The following is a 19815-nucleotide window of genomic DNA, read 5'->3' as shown; positions in this document are numbered from 1 at the left end:
TTCACCTTCATGTGTGGGAACCAGATTTGTGGCCTTGCAGCAATGATGGGAGAGCTGCAGGGCGTGGGCTGAGTGGCTTCGCGCCAGCTGGGTACAGCTCTCAGCTGCAGGGCAGCCCCTCTGCCGCTGCCGCCGTGGCTTCCCCACCGCCCTGCCCAGGTCACCACAGTGCTGCAGGGGAGGAAGCTGGAGACCGCAGCAGCTTCTACGTTGATCTCGTGGTCTTCTCCCCCTGGGGTTTTGTCTGTGTGGGTGCAGGCAGCAAAGGAAGGACTCCTGACTCCAGGCTGAAGCATGATTTTCATCTTTTCCTGCGTTTTCTTCAGCAAAACTCAGAACTGGATATTTATGTGAAAGAAGGAAGGCATGTGCAGGCATCCTGAACTAAAACAGCTTCAAAGGACAGTGACAGTAGCGTGACTAAAATGAGATTTGTTTCAGCCATAAACCAGCATTGTATTTCTGCAGCCCGTGCTATAGCCAGGGAAACAGATGCATTCAAGAGCTCAACGCTGCTCTGTGTACAGTATCCCTTCAACCTCTGCATGGTGGCACCGCTTGCATTTGTGTTGCATGGTAACTTCGAGGCTGAACCGCCGCTCCCTTTCCCTCCCTAACCAGCCCGACTGAAAGTGGCTGGAGAGGATCCGAAGACAACAGGAGAGATGGTATAATAGAGCACGTGTTTTAAAGGGAGAAGAAGTGAGACAACAGCGCAGCTGCTTGTACTGCTGCCTGACCTTGCTGATATCGATGATAATTAGACACGTTCAACTGTAGCTTAGGTGGAAGAGCAGATAATGCGCTTGGAAGATAATTGCTGGAACGTTTGCAGCACATAGGGGCTTTTGCTTTTTTATCCTTAAAGAGGGGAACCTCCTTCAGCTTGTCTTCCCCCACCTCTCTGCGTGCATGGCTCTCTGGAGTGCAGTTATGACTACCTCTGTTGCTGGGTAGAACAGAAAGCATCCAACATACTAGCAATAATTTGGGGGATCCTTAAAAATAAAAACTGCCAGGAACAGATAGAATAAGAGGCATAGCATGAAAGATATACATTATCTCATCCCCTCATGGTGACTACGTCTGAGCACAGGCTCTGCATCTATAGGGATGTAAGATGTGGTGGGACCACGTGCATGGATAACAAATGCGTATAGTCGTCTCTCTTTCATTGTTGTTGCTACTGCTCTTCTGCAGGTACCCTGTGGACAAGCCCTATCTGTTTATGTAGTGTTTCCAAGTATTGGGAAGCATTTTGTAACTTTGTTGTCCAAGATAAACACCTCTTTGAACCATCCTACATGTTACCATCCACAATGTCCTTTGACAGTGAATGCTACAGTTTAACTACAGGCTGTGTGAAAAAATACTTTGTTTGTTTTGTGATTATTTCATGTAACCTGCTATGTGAACACATCATTTTATGTCTCCTAGTTTTATACTGTGAGGAATAATGAATAATTGCATCTGTTCTCCACCTTGATCCCATTTATGATTTTATGTACCATCATTATTACCAGCCCCTAGTAACCTCTTTTTCCAGGCTGGAAAGTCCTCATTTATTTAATCTCTCCCTGGATGGAAGATGCTCTGATTATCCTGGTCACCCTTGTCTGTACGTTTTGTAATTCTGCTCCAGCTAATTTAAAGGAATGAGAGCTGCATGCTGTATGCAAAAGGTGAACTCACAATTCACCTGGAATAATGTTTTCTGGTTTGGTCTGCTTGCCTAGTAATTCGTACTACTCTGCCTTTTCGACCATTGCTTATTGCTTAGCTAATGTCTTCGTTAAGCTGTGTTCAGAGATGCTGGAATCTCCTTTCTGGGCAATAGCTAATTTAACCTTTTATGTAGGTCTAACAAATTTGCCTTTCCCAATATCTGCTGCTTGGTATTTATCATCACCAAATTCATCTGTGATCTTATCTCCCAGTTCTCAGTATCATGAAATCCTTTATGACTCTTGGCAGTCAGTTTTAGTTTAGTCTGCCTTGAATATTGATTCTGTGTGTGCCGCATACGCCAGGGGTGGGAGGTAACAGCAAAAGTAATAGCAAAGTGCACCGGACAGGTCTGTCTGCCAAGAAGTGATGGGTCCCCGAGGACAAATTATCATCTGGCTTCTGAATGGCACAAATGAAAGCAGCTGCCAACTGTTTTCATCAGTCTGGGCTTTGTCTCCCTCTACAGAACAAATGTCAGGTCATTATTTAAAGAGGAGCTCAGCGTGGGTAAATTTACCAGAGTGCTGAATGAGCTGTCATCCTGGAGATTAGTTTTCTGGGACATCATATAGGTAGACAGGGGTGGATCGCAAATCCTGTGGGAGACCATTCTTCTGCACGTAGCAATTGGATGTATCTCTGAAGGATACGGTTGGGTTAAAAATCTGCAGTCTAGTGTTCGTTCATGGAGCCAGGCAGCAACAGTGGGGCTGGAAATGCAGAGGCGATAAATGGAAGCGGAATGAAGCTGTTGAAGTACAGCGGTGCGTGATGGCATTTCTTACACCGAGGAAGGCAGCTTCTTGCAAGTGTAGAAGGCTATGGTTGTGTTTATGTATTCCAGCATTTTAAATCTGCGTACATTTGTGAAAATTTGAACCAAGCTGGGACTCTCTTAACTACGTGCTAAATAAAGAGGTTACCAGTACTTACAGTTCCTAATTTATAGGCAGTGGAATTAAAGTGACAAATTATTTTAAACTTGTTGTCAGTTTCTGAGGGGAAATATTAATATGGTCTATGCTTTTCTGCCATTGCCTGGGCTTCCCTGTTAGCTGTGAAACTAACGTGCTGTCTTTTCACTGCTGGAATGATTAGTTATTATGTACAAGCAGCGTTTTTCATTCTATTCACTTCTGAGTGTTGCCATTTCCAGCCGATTTTTTTTTTCATAAGTATGGATTTAATGAAGAACTAAAACCATTAAAGTATCATTTAAGCTTCATTCATTGATTTAGTTGATATTTTACTCTAAAAGACATGAATTATCTTCCTTAAACTAAGAGAGTAAGAATTAAATTACACAGTAGTTCTTCTGGAAGATTATGCTGTTTATTAGCAGGTCTGTTACCTAGTTCAGTACACTATATAGGTAAATCACAGACTTTACTACCGTTTTCCTTTGCCTACTGCATAATATTTGACCCAAGCATTTATAAACTAGCAGATGGAATAAATGAAAATGATGAAGTACTGTGGAGTTTTGTTGTAGTGAGGGAGAAGGAAAATAGAAACTGTCATGTATATAAAAAACATGAAATGTCTGAACTTTGCATTAAAAAAAAACTAAGTTAGGACAAATCAGACCAAACGCTGGCCTTTCTGGCTCACCTGATTTCCTGCATTTCCCCATAGAAATGCAGGAAATCAAATAAAATAAATAGCCAAATAAATCCCAAGCCAAGGAAATAGCCAAATAAAACATTTTGAGAAGTTTTCACTTGAGCAGGCTTTTTTAAACCCAGCTGTAGCAGCAGGGGTTCCTACTGAGCATAGCTATCTGCAGGTGCCTGCTAGCTATCCTCCATGCATCGCTGTGCTCCATGCACCGCTATCCTCCATGCATCGCTGTGCTCCATGCACCGCTATGCTCCATGCACCGCTATCCTCCATGCACCGCTATCCTCCATGCATCGCTATGCTCCATGCACCACTATCCTCCATGCATCGCTGTGCTCCATGCACCGCTATGCTCCATGCACCACTATGCTCCATGCACCGCTATCCTCCATGCATCGCTGTGCTCCATGCACCGCTATCCTCCATGCACCGCTATGCTCCATGCATAGCTATCCTCCATGCATCGCTCTGCTCCATGCATCGCTATCCTCCGTGCATCGCTCTCCTACGTGCACAGCTGTCTGCAGGTGCCTGCTTTTCGGCAGAGCGCAGCACCTCAGGCCGAGCTGCTTCTCCAGCTCCTCTAAAGCCTCCCTAGCAGAGCGGGTGGGTGGCCCTGCTCCTCCAGCCAGGCGGAGGACCTGGGAGCCCGCTGCCAGCAGCTCTCCCGCGGTGGGGACCCCTGCTGCCGCCACCGTCAGGTGACGAATGGCCCGGCCCGTTTCTCAGCGGTTGCCTCCGCTGAGCGGGTCCCGGCTTGCGCCGGCAAGCTGCCGGCGGACGACAGCGGGACTGAGGACGAGCCAGGCCGCCGCGCTGCAGCAGCGCGGCGCCGGGCCCGGGCCGCCGGGCGGTGCCGCGGCCCCTCGGCTGCGGGGCGGGCCGCGCCCCGCTAGGTGTCGCTGCCGCACCGGGTACCGCCGCGGCCGGCCCCGGCGAGGGACGCGCCCGGGGCGGCGGGGGAGCGGGCGCGGCGGGGCCGGCGGGCGAGCCGTCGGCTGGGAACGCCCACGGCCCGCGCCGGTCCTCCCGAGGCGGGTGGCTCCAGGCCTGCAAATGCCGCCCCAGGCTGGGGGCTCGGCAGCGCAGCCTGTGCGGGAGCGGGGGCGGGTGTGCCGGCCCCGGCACCGTCCCCTCAGCCGGCAGAGCGACGGGGCTGCGGCGAGCGTACGCCGGCCGCCGCGCGGGGAGCGGGGCGCGACCCTGCGGCCCGGGGCTTCCCCTGCTGGCGGGGTGCCAGCAGGACGACCTCCCGCCTCGTCCTACTCAGCAGCCGCTACGCTGCACTCTAGGACAGACAACTCGCTGGAAAGCATATTTTTACCCCCAAATTGGGAAAAATAAGAAACCGTAACGGATAATCCGAAATAGCTGCTGCCAGCCCAGTACGCGACCTCTCCCAAGTTCAATAAGCTACCTTAAACTCCATAAAATGAAATACCGCTTACATCAGCCCAACAGGCCGAGAGGGACGTGAAGCCCTGGTGTACTGGGCAGTGCCGCTCAGCCTACGCGTTCATCCTCTCTGAGCATCTCTTGTCTTTCTCAGAAAGAGAGACCATATATTTAGAATAGTGGTGCTGCACTTAGATGCCACTGCTTCCAAAGAAGAGGCAGTTAAAGCAAATAAATATGCAAGTTAAGAAGAGAGACTTTTCAACTATCTTTCAAAGTTAAATCTTTGCAGATGGGTAGATTTAGTCCAGATGGACTGAAATATCATGTTCAGTTTCTATTTTCTTTATTAGATTAAATATTAGGCTCCTGGCATCAGAAAGCTCTTTTTCCTCTTCTTATAAGCCATATCCATTCCTAAGTCCCGCTCTGAACACTGGCCTCCCAGACAGCTGGTTGTCTTTCAGCAACAAAGGGTTCTGACGGCGCTGCTTCGTTTTCTCCTTTGCCCAGTCTGTTCTGCTGTTCAGGTCTCGGCGGAGGCTATCCAAACCCGGGCAGTTGTGCGGGACCACCGCTCTGTAAGCCAGCAAGACTTTTCCTAGCCCTTGACTTGTATTTTGCCACTTGAAGGGTGACCTCAGCTAAACATTGTAAATCAGGTAAAGCTGACAGAGGTGACTTGTGACTTTCTCAGCCTTTCCGCTTCGGTGACACGCTTGCCTGCTCAGCCCCAGTGCGCTAATGCTGCTCCTTTTACCCCTCCAGCAGCGGTTCCCCAGTGTAACAACCGGAGTTGTGCTGGTCTGGCACTGTCTGCTTAAATATGACGTACGGATAAATATTTTAAATTTACCAAATTGCTAATGATTTTCAAAGGCTTTAATTGAGTGATTAAAGCAGCCATTGATTTTTCAGGCCTCAACCTACGCTGTAATTCAGACACTCTGCAAAGGAAGTCACGCACAATTGGATTAGCCATCATTCAAAGTGAGGCCTGTGCAATTATCATCGCAAACGTCAGGTATTGTGTTTGCCTTATTAACTAACATTAGGAACCTGTAGTGAAGCTGTGAAATAGCAGTCGTCTTAAGATGTTTCCTGTGGTAGGGTTTTTATTAAAGACATTTACACAGCCATAAACTGCAAAGGGGGACGGTTCATGCAAATTGCTGAGATTTATGCTTTGAATGTGCTGTAGATCTGCAAATGTGCTGGAAATCTACAAAGCTACTGCCAAGTCCCCCAGACTGCATTGGGAGGAACCAATACTTCCTGGCTGGGGACTGTTTAAACAGTCAGCAGCGGTGCTTGGAAAACTGGCTGAAGATGACCAGGCTTTTTCCAATCAGGCCAGCATTCAGGTTGGGAGTTTGGCACAGGGCAGCATTGTGGGGAGCTCCTGTGGCACTAAGCCCCCACCCCAGGCACTTCATGACCCATCTACCCCATCCATCACAGGGATGCTCCCTATAGGCAGTTGCTACTTCATGAGCTACTTCATGCTACTTCTTGCTCACTCCCTCAGGGTGGTGGACCTTCTAGCTGCTGTTCAGTCCGGTTGGCCTTTGGGAACCTTCAAACTTCCATTTAGAGGGGGTACTACAAAGACAGGAGGTACATTTCGTGACCCAACCCAACTTATTTGTACAACAGCAGTCATCCAGAGCTGAGGAACATTTGCCACACAGTAAAATAAAAACACTCACAAAACAAGAATTGACCAAGACGTTATTTGAGAGCAATTTGAAAGTGTAGCAACAAGCTAGTCCTTGGTATTCAACCCCCAGCTCCTCAGAAGAAGGGAGTGGATGAGGGCTTTGCAGTGCTCTGAGACTCAAGCACTTGGGAAACATGAAGCTCTGGAGAAGGGAAGGTTTAGAAGTCCCCCCGGATACTACCTGCTCCAACCTGCTAGAGCTGACTTTTACTGTGAAGATCTGGTGGTCTCTTGGAATCTAAGGTTTAAGATTTTTTTGTTTTCATTGCAGATAACTGAGGGCGCTGACTTAGCTCTTTTCAGGTCTTGTCCTCATTTTATTTTTCTGTCTTAAGTTTATGGTAGTTCTTGCTTTCCTACTTTTGTTGCTGTACAACTGACCCTGCTGTTCCTGGCCGTCGTTTAGGGACACATTGGGAAAGCGGCTTTGGGAGCTCCTTCTGCTGGTTTAAGAACAACCAAGTTACTGTAGCAAGTGCCAAGCAGGCTGCAAGCACCCGATGAGTATACCTTCCTCATGGTGTTTATACTGCGCACCAGTACAAAAGATTTTTCTCCCAAGACCATCCTTCCAAACCTTGCTACTGCTTTCTTTTCCTTCCACTTTAAGGGTTTTGAAAGAAGAGGTAATTTCCTTCAATTTGTTATTATGAAAAACTGACTAATGTGAATCTAGGGGTTCAGTCTTGAATTAATATAAGGTTAACACTCATGGCAGCTGAGTGATGGGGAAGCAGAAGTGTCTCTGGCTTACGCTGGCTTGCAGAAGGTCCCTGGAGGCCATCACACTGGCAAGAATTATTGCCTGAAGGGCAATTACATTGGCAAGCATCAGCTGGAGCACCGTGCACCCTACTTTCTCACCTCATCATGCCAATTCATGCCGCCAGCTTTGTTCTGACACCCATCCTCTATCACAGGAGCAGGTGGCAAGGAGCCAACTATGCTCAGCATGCGATCTCTGCTCCTCAGAGATCCAGTAACTGAGGGCCAGCTCAGCCTGCCACTGTGGCTGCAAAAATCCAACACAATGCAAAGGACAGAAATAAAGCCTGACTGAATAAAACCCAAAAGCTTTGACCCATCTAAAGGACTTCTCTGGTAAACAAGAGATGCAAGACAGTGGGAGTGAAGCAAATAAAACTGACGTGCTGGAGCTAGGCCTGACTGGTGGCAAATGAACAGATGGACGGCTCTACTCATCCTCCTCCTAGGGAGAGGGATGGTAATTCAACTGTGAGACAAAAGACGTGGACGGGAAGGTGCAGATTTCCCCATCCTGGCTGCCATGCCTGCTGCCTTCTGAGACGGCTCTGATCCCACTGGGCCTTCATTGCTCTTATCCCGTTGGGGTTAGGGATGGGGTTAGGAGACAGACAAAGCCTGGCGCTGCGTTGGAGTGCTGCTGGATGGAGGCCACTGAGGGAGAGGCCACGCTGCCTAAAGACTGGTCCCCAGATGAGTTTATCTTCTGGGCTGTGGCTGGGAGTCCCAGGCTCAGCCTCAGCCCCAGACAAGGACTAGGGTTAGGGATGAAGCTGGTTCTGGAACTGTAGGACTATTGCACTTTCTGTTTAATAAACTAATAAATGATGGGAAGACTGGAAGCCCAAGACTGAGCAGCTACAGAAAGCACCCATAAATGAAAAAGAGAAGCACCACAGCTCTACTCATTGCAGACAAAATGCTGCTTTTGCAGAGCTACCCTGTAACAGGGCCCAAAATATACTTCTGTTCAGCATCCATACTTGAGCTCCAGAAACCAAGACATATTTGGAAAATATGGAAAAAGAAAATAAAAAAAGAACTACATGAAAATGTAGAAGCCTCTTAACAGTACACTAGGAGTACATTCAAAGGAGTAAAATCTTTATAAGCAGACTGGAAAGTATCTAAAGAAACCTGTTTCTGTTGAGAAAGCATATAGAGTATCAGAGCAAAGCTCTTATCAGGAAAGATTTTCAAAAATATGGAAAAAGAAGCTAGCTACAGGATAAGGGAAGCTATTAAAAGCAAGCAAGCAATAGAGGGCTGAATACTAAGGGGACAAAGTTTGCTGCTGATTTATAGTTATTCAAAACGGTTAGGAGGAAAGCCATCTGTGAAGAACTATCAAAATAACTTACAGTGACCAGGATTTAATACAGCCAATAAAATTCAATATAGTTAAATGTAAAGTGATAAGCAGGAGGAAAAGAGTCTGACTTTATGTACACAACGGGATCTGAGCTGCTGCTTGCCATCCAAGAGTGGTGCCTGGGACTGATTGCTCACTGTCTCTTCCAATGCCAGGATGAAGCAAGGACAGCCCAGTTGCAAAACAAACTAAAGACAATAAATATTCCTCAAGCACTGAGGAAGCACGTTAGGAAACTCCTTTCCTCAAGGACGTTGTTGGGAATGCTGGAAGTCTACGGTAGATTAGAAAAGGTAAAAGAACTACAACAAATTATTCCCTGAAACCTATCTCTGGTTATGGCAGCTTTGAACCAGAGATTGTGGTTTTTTCAGCAAAAGTATTCATGTGAGCTATGACTACATACCTGACTTTTCCTTGTAATTAAGGCTGGGCAGCTGCCATCAACTGCTGCCATATGCCCCCCAGTTTAACTCAACACAAAACTTACAGGTAGAGCAGTGACAGATTGGACCCAAGACCTGAGATTCATGTCACTTAGGCTTTTATTGCAAGTCTGGGAATTACAGTTCTTTGTTTATTTCTCTGACTTCCTCAAAAGATGCAACAGAGAGAGAAGGATTTTTAACCTTACTAATTTTCTCCTACCTACTGAGGGTAAGGGCCTTAGTCTATATGTTAACATCAACAAGAGGGCCTTTGAAATCAAGTCATATGCTGATAATAGATTGACATCATAAACTTTTGGAATATAAATTTGGAAATTTTGGCTTAAATATTCTCCTTTGGATTCTTCCAAGAATCCTGTAGGTGGATTGGTATTGTTACATTATCCTAACCTCAATGTGTACTTCAATCAGTCCCTTATTTTCATCTTCTACAAAGTCATAATTGCATTTAACCCACTTACAAATCTGTGCCAAGGGTCTGGGATACCTCAGGCTATATTGAAACCAGTGCTCCAAGGTACTGATCTATATATGCTCCACTTCAGTATTTCTCAGCAGTTGCAGAAAAAAGACACTGTGAAGAACAAGAAAGAGATTACATGTTGGGCTGATTTAAAAGGCGGCTCAAGTGTTTCAGGACAGGAGCTGTTGCATAGGTGGGAACAACACTAACAAATAACTCAAGTTAATGGTGTTCCTCAACACCAGAGACTCTCACTGTCCACGTAGAGAGCACTCTTGGCTCCCTACAAAATTAGGAACAGCAGTGGGTTACTTCTTCTCCATCTTACGGTGAAACCCAGCTCCTGTCTTTTGCCTGAATTCAGTTACACACTCCTTCTGCTCCTTCTTTCCATGCTGGAGAGCATCCTGCACTGTGACTCAAGTTACACATTGCCATGTGTCAAAAACACACAACGAAGGCAACTCATCCCTCCTAAGTTGCTAGGTAAGTCCTTGTGCTAATTTGAGCTGCTGGTGATTCCAGGAACGACTTATGTCAAGTACTACTTATCCTTTCCTGTTCTACTCTTCTGAGTGCAACAGCTGACAATGGCCACCATGAAAAGCAGAGAAAAGAGTACTTCCTGGGAGAAGAGCTGCCAGCAGAGAAAAAAGTCTCCTGAAACCTGCAGATTTCCAGAACATGCCTCAAGACTCTTTCTAGTAGCTGAAATCAGGGGGTTGCAATAACAATTAAAAATGAACAAACAACAAGACAATTAGCCAAAGCCATGGAGTCTCAAACCAGCAAAGAAACGCTCCATGTAATGAACACACAATGCATAGTTTCATAGTGAATCTGAAAACTGACAAATACGGCGATATCATTTGGTATTGAAGAGACATGTATTTCTGAAGTTGTATGTGGTACAGGCGTAGATCAGAAACATCTGCCACCAGGCAAGAAAAGTAAAGACAATAGCCTCAATAAAGAGCATCCTCCCAAATGCCAAGCCAGCATGATCAATGCGAAATCGTGATTCCTGACACCCAGCTCCAAGCACACCTGTTTTGCCCTGCCTCTGAAAAGGAAAATAAAAAAAAAAAGAAAAGATGTTTCAGTGGGGGAAGTTGCCAGCAGTTGCAGGCTGATGCAAAGAGTGACTCAGAGGCAGCGGTTGCAGCAAGCAGGCTCTGGTTCCCAAATAAAAAAGTTCCCAAGAGACTGAGAGCTGGAAAGTACGTCACGGCTTCAACGGCCCTGTGGGAAACATGAAGAGCAGAGCAGCACGCCGCTTAAACATTCCTCCTCTCTGCACAAGACGGTGCAGACAGCCCCAACCTCACTGCGGCTGCCCCCAGGACCGGCTGGAGCTCACCAGCCCCAGCGCGGGCGCCACACGGCGAGGTGGGCTCGCTCAGAGACGGGTGGGGACGAACAAGCCCTGCCGAGGCACTGACTGCACAAAGCGGAACTGCTCTGTGGCCCTGGACAGTTTCTCATTGTGCTCTGCAGTCCGGTGGTATCTTTGGCTCAGGTTTCTTTCTTCCTTTCTTCCTTTCTTCCTTTCTTCCTTCCTTCCTTCCTTCCTTTCTTTCTTTCTTTCAATTTAATGACCCTGTGTTTTTAAATAACAAAGATACATGTTGTTCGAGTTTTCCATCCCATCTGTGTTCTCCCCATGGCTGTCATCAAATCATCCCATGCTTTATTTCCCTCTCATCGTCTCTTACTTCTGAACTGCACTTTATCCTTCCAGGCAGGAGTACTTTGCAGTGCCAGTATCAGGCTTCTGTCTGAGGAAAATAGTTATTACAGTACATGAAAGGTGAGAAATGTGTCAGGAGACTAATTTTGCACTTTGCTTCTTGACAGAAGAGTGAATGCCACAATTTTAACCACATTTGAAATCCTTTATGTGGGCAAAACTTCTGTCAACATCAGGAGGAGCTCTGCTCAAGTCATACTCCCCAAATAAGGCTTTTTTAAATGGTGATTTATCAATACCACAGCTTAGTCTGCATCCCTAAAAGTTGACACGCCACTTACTGGCAATTTGCTTACTCTCTACATCTTTTCTAAATGCCTTCAGCATTAAGAAACGAATGCTCTTTTTTTGGAGGAACTCCATCTTTGCTGGAATTCTAGAGAAAAAAAAAAGTGGCAAGAACAGAAAAAGAGAGGGGTTTGATTTTACACGTATATAAAGTGAAGAGCCCAGATGTCTTCCACAAATGATTCAAACATCACCAGCCCAATTTTTCTGTTGGCCCTACACCAGCTGCAGTGAAACCAAGAGATACCGTACTGGTGCAGATGTGGGGAATCAGGCCGTCCACTAAAGAAAAAAACAATCATTCAAAATATGTCACTATGTCAGGAATAGCATTGTTAAATCACTGTAAGAAGCCCCACCAGCCCCGCTCTGCCCCATACATCCGGATGGCTACTACCGCGTGCTGAGGACTGAGGACTGTACCTACCGGGAGCTGTAATTTCCAGCCCTCTAACAGCTGAGAAATGAACTACAGGCCAACACAGCTCATTAAACCAGCAGACAAGGAATACAGGGGAAAAAAGATCTAGTTTTGTGCAGCTGCATTACACTACATCAGCTCAGTTTGGGGCCAAAGAGGTGCCAGAGCTCATGCACAGGTGTGGGTGCGACTGCATAGCTCTGAGCAGGGGCAGAGATGCAGAGACAGGGAGGACGGGAAGACATCTGCCCTTCTAGTGGCAGCAAAATGAGAGGTCCTCTCCCTGCAAAGTGCTTAGCTACTTGCTTAAATCGGTCCTAAATTGGGGCCTGTAAGCTCTTTGGGATGGAGACTCTATCTTCAGACTTGAAGGTGCTCTGCGCTTAATAAATTGCAGGAGACATCTTTCCCTTTTACATTGCTTTCTAGTGATAGTCAGTTGCATTCAATTACAAATAACCTTGGAAATCTGGCACAAGCAGATCTTCCTGACTAGTTATCAGGAATGTCATATTAAATATTACATTATCTCCACTCCCTTAACAGATAAGTCCATTATCTCCTGTCAGTTGCTGGTCAATTTTCCTCTCTATTGAATGCTTCCGTTTCATGACAGAGCAACAAACGCCAGACTGGGCATTTCTAGGGCTTTATTTATTACCTGTCTGCAGTGCTTGAACTCTCTCATCATTTAGACTACGTGACTCATAAATGCACTCAAGATACATACTGAAATAAGCCATTTTTCTCTCCAAATACAAATCCTGTTATATTTCATTATTTCCATATTCATAATGTTTAGTGTTTATTCTTATTCAGACACAGAGTGATGCCAGCAGTGCTTACTACTGACTACAGAAATCGCGTGCATTTTTCTTTCCGGTCTTTAGTGGACTTACATGAAAACACAGCTACATTTTTTCTTTAGGCTGTGAACTGCATATTCTTTGACAGCATCAAACATTACCCTGTGTTATACCTATAGCCTAGAGAATGACTAGCAGCACTGTCTCCCATCTATTTTAACTTCATTTATGTCTCTATTACTCAAAAGTGGATTTGAACATGTACCTGCAGTACGTGTACAGGCACAATTTCTCACTCTTGTTGACTTGTGGGTGGGAAGTATTTCCAGTGCCCATTCCCCTCATCTCTTCTAGGTATTGGGTAGCGTGTTCCAGTGGAAAGAGATCACTAGTACCCGCTACACCTACCTTTGGTTCACTTTTTTTTTCCTATTTGCCCAGGGACCACAGCGCCAGGCACTCCAGCCTCCAGTGCACACTGCCAGGTACCGTAGTGACATACACAGAGATGCTCAGCACCAGGATATGAGGGAGAAGGTTTCCTCTGAACACGTTATTACGATTTAGTTAGGCTTTTCACAAAAATTTCACACTCAGGTCCTGTGTGTTCAATTTGGGAACGATAGTGCTGTAGGAGCTGAGGAGATGGGAACAGGAGCACACAGAAATTAGCAGCTGTTAAGGACTGCGCAAATAGACGTTGTTGTGGTTTCAGATTCTGGGAGGACTTGAAGACTTAAGTCACGTGGATAAGAAACGTCAAATAATAAAGTCCCATCTGGGCCCTTGCCTAGGATTTTGAGTACAGGCTTTCCCAAAGTTCACATTAACATGTATTTTTTTCTCAGTTCTGCATAATCTAGCTCCAAACGACCTATCTTATGTGAGGTCCTGCTCCAGCCTATTTTTTCAGGTCCATTCACACCAGCTAATTTGGGGAATAGCCTGGTCGGTTTGGGCTTTTGAAATTAAACCTCTGAAAATCCTCCTGAGCATGTCTTCTACCCCAGAGCCAACTCATTGCTAATTAGCACGAATCACAGGGACATAACCTTTGGAAAATACTGCTGATGCACAGTGCATTTCAAAACAGTATTCAGCATTACAATGTGATTTGTAGAGAACATTGTTATAAATATTCTTTTGCACAAGAGAAGCATGGCTAAGCAGAAAACCTTATTTAATCCTGTTTTATGCCACATGCCATATTAACTGTATCAACTGCTATCATACAGGATCCAGATGTAAACATGCTGTCAGCTTTAACCGTATACTAATTTGATATATAAACACTATGGCTGAAATGTCTTTTCAGTTTTCTCTTCCCCATGCTGGATTAACACATCAAAAGCTGTGAAAGAATGTTTTCAACCACGCCACAGAATCGTATATTAAAAAACTGTCCAGACATAATGTCCAACAGAAGAGAATTTTAAGCCTCGATTGCTCTCTGCCTCTGCTGCACCGATGTGAACAAACAACAGGCTTAACATTTCAGAATTTCCTTTCATCCTAAGACAGAATAAGGAGCTGAAATTTTGAAAGTCGTGGAATGGAAAAAACCACGCACTTTGGGAATACCAAAGGGAATTTATTCAGGCATTACACAGAGATAAGATCAGAGCACTTCATTTTGATGTTACCATTTGCATGTGTGCCTTCCAGAGCACCACTATCAGCATCCGAATGAGCAGCCAGAACAAAGTGGCTTCACCTGACCAAAAATACAGAGGGGATTTCTCAGTAAGTTCCATGAAAGATAATATTGATGAATATCACGTGTTCTTGCAAAACTTTTGATTACATCAAACCTATATTTCCTCAATGAGGAAACAAGAATTACGTTTTCTTGAGAAAGATAAGGCAGGGATCAGTGCATTGTGCAGGGATGGTTATAGGCAAAAGGTTTTGCAGATCTTGCAAACAATGCAAAACTAGACCCATTAACTCCACTGATTTTTTCAGTAAATACATATGTCACCTTGTAGGGCGTTTCCCTTCACCACTGTTTTATTCTCACCCACACCTATGTGAAACTAGAGTCACTTCCCCCAAGCTGTTCTGCTTTAGGTATTTTCATTTTTCTGTGCGTGAATTTCTGATTTCCTCTCTTTACGTTTTGTCTTTATCTACTTCTTTAATCCCGTTTATAGAGTACTCCTTTCAGTCCTGCTTCAGTTGCACTGGAGATTTTCACATCCTGCTATTTCAATGAAAAAGAAAATGCCCTTCTCTTATTCTATTGCACTATTAATGTTGAATTTACAGCTATGCTTTGAAGTAAGATGCTTTTCATGGTTCTTTTTAGCCGAAAGGGAGAATATAATTTCAAACAGTAAGTAGTGGCAGGCTCTGGTCTGCTGCTCATTTGAGAGAGCGCTAAACTTTGCTGAGGGAAAAAGACCCTTCCCATTTATACCAAATCAAACATGCAAAAGAGTTTTCTTCTCTTTACAGGCTTTTTATGTCCAACCCATGTCTTCACTTATCAGATGAAGGCTCGTGCTGCAGTGACCTGTCAGTCACGGTCTCTGCTCTGCCATTCCTTACTGGGTAGAGCACAGCCCCAGCAAACAGCTCCAGGCCATCTTCTGAGCTCTCCCTGGGGAGATCTGCCAGCACCCCTCACCCTTCAGCTGAGCATTTACCAACATGCTGCTGCCTACGAGGCACTATGGAGCGCACGTGGAGTTAATAGCTGTCTCTTATCTACTTTGTGCTCTTTTGTTGGATCCTCTTTTCATGGTGCAGCTCCAATTTTCCATATAAGCTCTTTCAGCTTTTGGGGACAGCTTTTTGGGAGAGGTGCATTCTTTTTAAACCGTATGTATGAATAAAATCTGTGACAGCTGCATTCTGGGCCCTGGGGAAGACAGAGCCTACAATTATAAGACAGTCTCCTCCCTCATCTTTGCTATCTTTGGCTGTCTGAACAAATGTGACTCTGAAACAGTGAAAATGCTGTCACATCTCCCTTCAGATTCAAGTTTTCAGTATCTCTAGCTATCCCATTGATGGTGATTCTCAAAGTATCCTATTCCCACTGGATTCCACAGGAAACAGAGGTGCACAGCCCTTTGCAGGTAAGGCCTTGTGCCATTCAGTGACCTACTTCTTTAATTCCCCTCTTTCCATGATGGCAGCACTGTGGCTGTCACGGCTGCTTGTACCTATGCAAAAGTCCTGTCCTAATCTAGAGGAAAAAGGATGCAGCATGCAAAGGCAAACTATTGACAGCAACATCTTTGAAAATAAAGCCCTTCTTGGCTCTGTGCATAGGTATATATATCACCATTCCTCTCCATTCTAGTAGGCAGATATATTTCTTACCTACTAAATATTTAGGGCTGAGGCACACCGGCACTTATGACAGTCATCAGCGTACCATCAAGAGAGCCTATGTACTGTCTTAACCACTGTGGATATATAGACTTTGGTAAACAAACATGTTAAAGTACGTGAAGCAAGAGCAGTGCAGTTTGAAGAACAGACTCGAGTCAGAAATTGCCATCTCTGAATTTGCTGTTTGGACGAGGCTGAAAAAAAATAGCACAGAAATGCCCCTCCTGAAGACCTGCCTGGAGAGTCGCTTCCAGGCAACAGGACCTGGATTTCTCTGTAGCCCTCCAAGCCCTTTTCCCTTGTCACCCTTAGGTTTACAACTAGTCCCCCAAAACGAAAAACGTAACTCCACTTAGCCACGTGTAGGGTCTCCTCCCTACCCCCACCGCACACAGCTTCAGTATCACTAGGCCTTTTCAAAGCCAGAAAGAGGGAGAAGCCCCCTCTCCGCCTCCCCCAGCAGCGGCCCGCTGAGAGCCTGGCAGGAAGGCCGCCCCGGTGCCCCTCTCGCCCGTGGCTGCTGCCACCCCCGTGGGGGGCTGCCCCCACGTCCCGGGCAGCGAGCAGCGAGCAGCGGGCAGCGGGCAGCGAGCAGCGAGCAGCGAGCCGCGGGCAGGGCCACGCAGCACCCAGGCGGGGGACGGCGCGGAAACGTCCGCTAACGGCTGCGGGCTTGCTGTAACGCCGGCTGCTGCGGGCCCGCTGAGGCGCTGCGAGCGGGCGCAGGCCGACCCGGGCGCCCCTGGGCGGGAAGCGGCTGCCGGGGCCCGGGCTGCCCCTTCGCCCGCGCAGCCGGGCCTCAGCCGCGGCGGAGGCAGCGCGCAGGGCTCCGCCAGCGCCGCCCCCCGCCCGGCCGCTAGGTGGGGCTGCCGCCGCGGCGGGGCGCGCTAGGCCGGGCGGCGGCTGCTCGGGAACGGCCGGGGCGCTGGGGCGGCGGCGGCCGGGCTGGCGGTGGGGTACGGAGCCCTCGCTCTGGAAGCAGGCGAAGCGCTCGGCGTCCCTGCGGGGAGAGGCACGCGGCTACAGGCATCCGCCGCCGCTGCGGGGCTCACCTGTGCGCTGGCAGGAATCGCCCCCCTGTCCGTGCTGGTGGGGCTGCTCGGTAGCCGTGTTTTAGTTAGAAATCAGAGAATCGAAAATAATCCTGCTGGTTCGTGTTTTGATATCGCTTGCCCGTATTTACATATTTTCCTGTGTGTTAAAAGTACATCCCGATCATCAGATAGAGAGCGTGACTTTCTTTTTAAATTGATTTTGGCTTTCTTTTTGAATGGGTTTTCGGTGGATGGTAACTTTTAGTAGATGGTAATTTGAATAGACTGATAGAAACCCAGAACGGCTGGGGCTGGAAGGGGCCTCCAGAGCTGGTCCGGTCCCAGCCCTGGCCCGAGCTGGGTCAGCTGGAGCCGGCCGCTCACCGCCCACCCGGCCGGCTTCGGGTGTCTCCAGGGATGGCGATGGGTAACCTGTGCCAGTGTCTGACCACCCTCACAGGGTGAAGGCTGCCTCTTATGTTTAAAGGGAGTTTCTTGTGTTGTATTTCAAGTAACGGTCCTATGTTGTTGCTTTCAAACGTCAGAAGAGCGTCAGACGGAAGAGGACACTCACCCTGAAAAGCACAGTCGTGGTTCACTCGGTGATCCCGAGTGATATATAAAAGCTATACTACTGAGAGCTTTTAAAATTGGATGTGGTACATTCATTCAACAGTTCTTTATGTACCTGGCTCAAATGGAGGGCAGTTTCTTTACTGTACTTTCTAGCCTTTATACAGTTCTCGATGCTTCCCAGCAGCTCAAAATGATCTTCAGGTGAGATGCTGTTTCTGGTGGTTATCAGGCCATTACCCTGTCATTCTGTCACTCTGGCTACTGAATAACTTCAACATGCCTGGTACAGCACTGTAAGTACGAAGATAATGTTTCATAACATCAGTGCCAAATCCTGTAAGCTCACCACTTGCATGACATTGTTTCTTTTTTCCACTAAAGATTTCATAAAATTTTGAGAAAGATAATACATTATTTCCCTCAACCAAACTGGCAGAAGCTACCCGGTCTACCACTAAATAAAGTAAGTGAGCAGCTCTCACTCACTTAGGGTCCTAGTTCAAAGTTCCTTAATTTTCCTTTTTGATCCATCTTACACCATTTTATCTCAGGGGCATCTGTTCCTGATTTACACCAACAGCCCAGCAGGAGGATCAGACCCACTAATTCCACAAGAGCGGCTGTGGCATGGCCGTGTCCAGCCACAGCTGTCCTAACGCACAGAGTCAAGTGCATCTGATTTCTTTGTTTTACTGGGCAGGATAATAAAGCTTTCCTGAACAGCAGTATTTAAAACAAGTGAACTATGTGAAATCTCTCCCCTCAACTGCTATTACACAGCTTGCAACCTTTCGTTCAGGAGATTAAGTTTGCATCTCTTTGCATTATCTCTTTGTAATTGGAAAACTTTCGTTTTGACAGAGACAATGTGGCAGCCTCCCTGCGAGCCTCGCTACAAGCCAGTGCTGCGTGCCATCTGGACAACTGATGCCGAAGTCAAGCAACGACATCCTGTCGTATTTTATCTGGAACTTTGCGACAGAACGACTAATAACATCTTAAGCTTCATTTGTCTGGCGTTCTCGTGCTCTTGGCAGAGGTCATAACCAGTAGTGGCTTTGCTGATTTGCTGCATCAAAACTAATTAGGTTACAGTGCTCGCTGACAGACCCTCTCATAATGGCATAAAAGCCTCCGGCTTTAACTTTACTCATTATGTCAAAGTGGAGTTTAAAACTCATAAAACTTGCACCTGTATCAGCTTCCCAGTCGTAAACTTTAACATCTATTAATGGTGCTTATTCAGCTTGACGGAGGTATCAGCCCCTTAACTTCTTTTTCCCCTTCCTTCTTTAAAAGTGCTGCTGGTGAGAAGTGGGGCTCATGGCATGGAAACTGACGTTGCAGATGCAGATTTCCAAGTCCAGCCTCTTTGCTTTTTGCATTCTTTACAGCAACAAGAATGCCCTGAACTGACTCGGTGCAGTTTGTAAGTGAATGCACTGAAGCTGCCTCCCGCCTGCCTCTGAAGAAAACTGGGCATAGGTGACCTTTTAACCGTGTTTATTGGAAATCTATTCTTTTACCAGACACTTTCGCAGTTTGTCTTACTGAATGAGTCAGTTCTAAAAATCTGAGTAAAATAAAGATAACCGTTGCACAAGGTTAAAATTAGGGCAATACTCGGGGTAAAAGCCAGGGCACATCTTAACGGCTCTTACTTCAAGTGAGAAACCAGCAGGAAAGAAGATTTCTGCCTGCACAGAGGGAAAAAAAAGAAGTAAGGTTTAACAGTTTCCTGCTTAAATGTTGTAAAACATGTCAGCAGGGGGCTGTGGCAGTAAGAAGAATTGTGCTTTCTCACAGCAGGAAAGTGGCACTTCACTAGACTGGCTACATTGATTATCAAGATGAGGCTGTCTTAAAGAGCAAGCATAGCACTGAAATGTATTATAATATGTGGAAGAATCATGATTAAAAAAGCACTGTGTATTTGCTCTAAGACTTTCCACCTGCTACTGCTTGCAGGGGCTACAGTAGTGGTGAGAGTTCATGTAACTTTCTTTTTTGCTCTTGCCCGATAAAAATATCAGCTGAATCCTAGGGATGGCTGTCAATTTGCACTTCGTAGAGAGCCTGGATTTTG

The sequence above is a fragment of the Mycteria americana genome, chromosome 9 (genome assembly GCF_035582795.1).
Source record: "Mycteria americana isolate JAX WOST 10 ecotype Jacksonville Zoo and Gardens chromosome 9, USCA_MyAme_1.0, whole genome shotgun sequence".
NCBI classification, from domain to species: Eukaryota; Metazoa; Chordata; class Aves; order Ciconiiformes; family Ciconiidae; genus Mycteria; species Mycteria americana.
Note: the sequence above shows the minus strand (reverse complement) of the source record.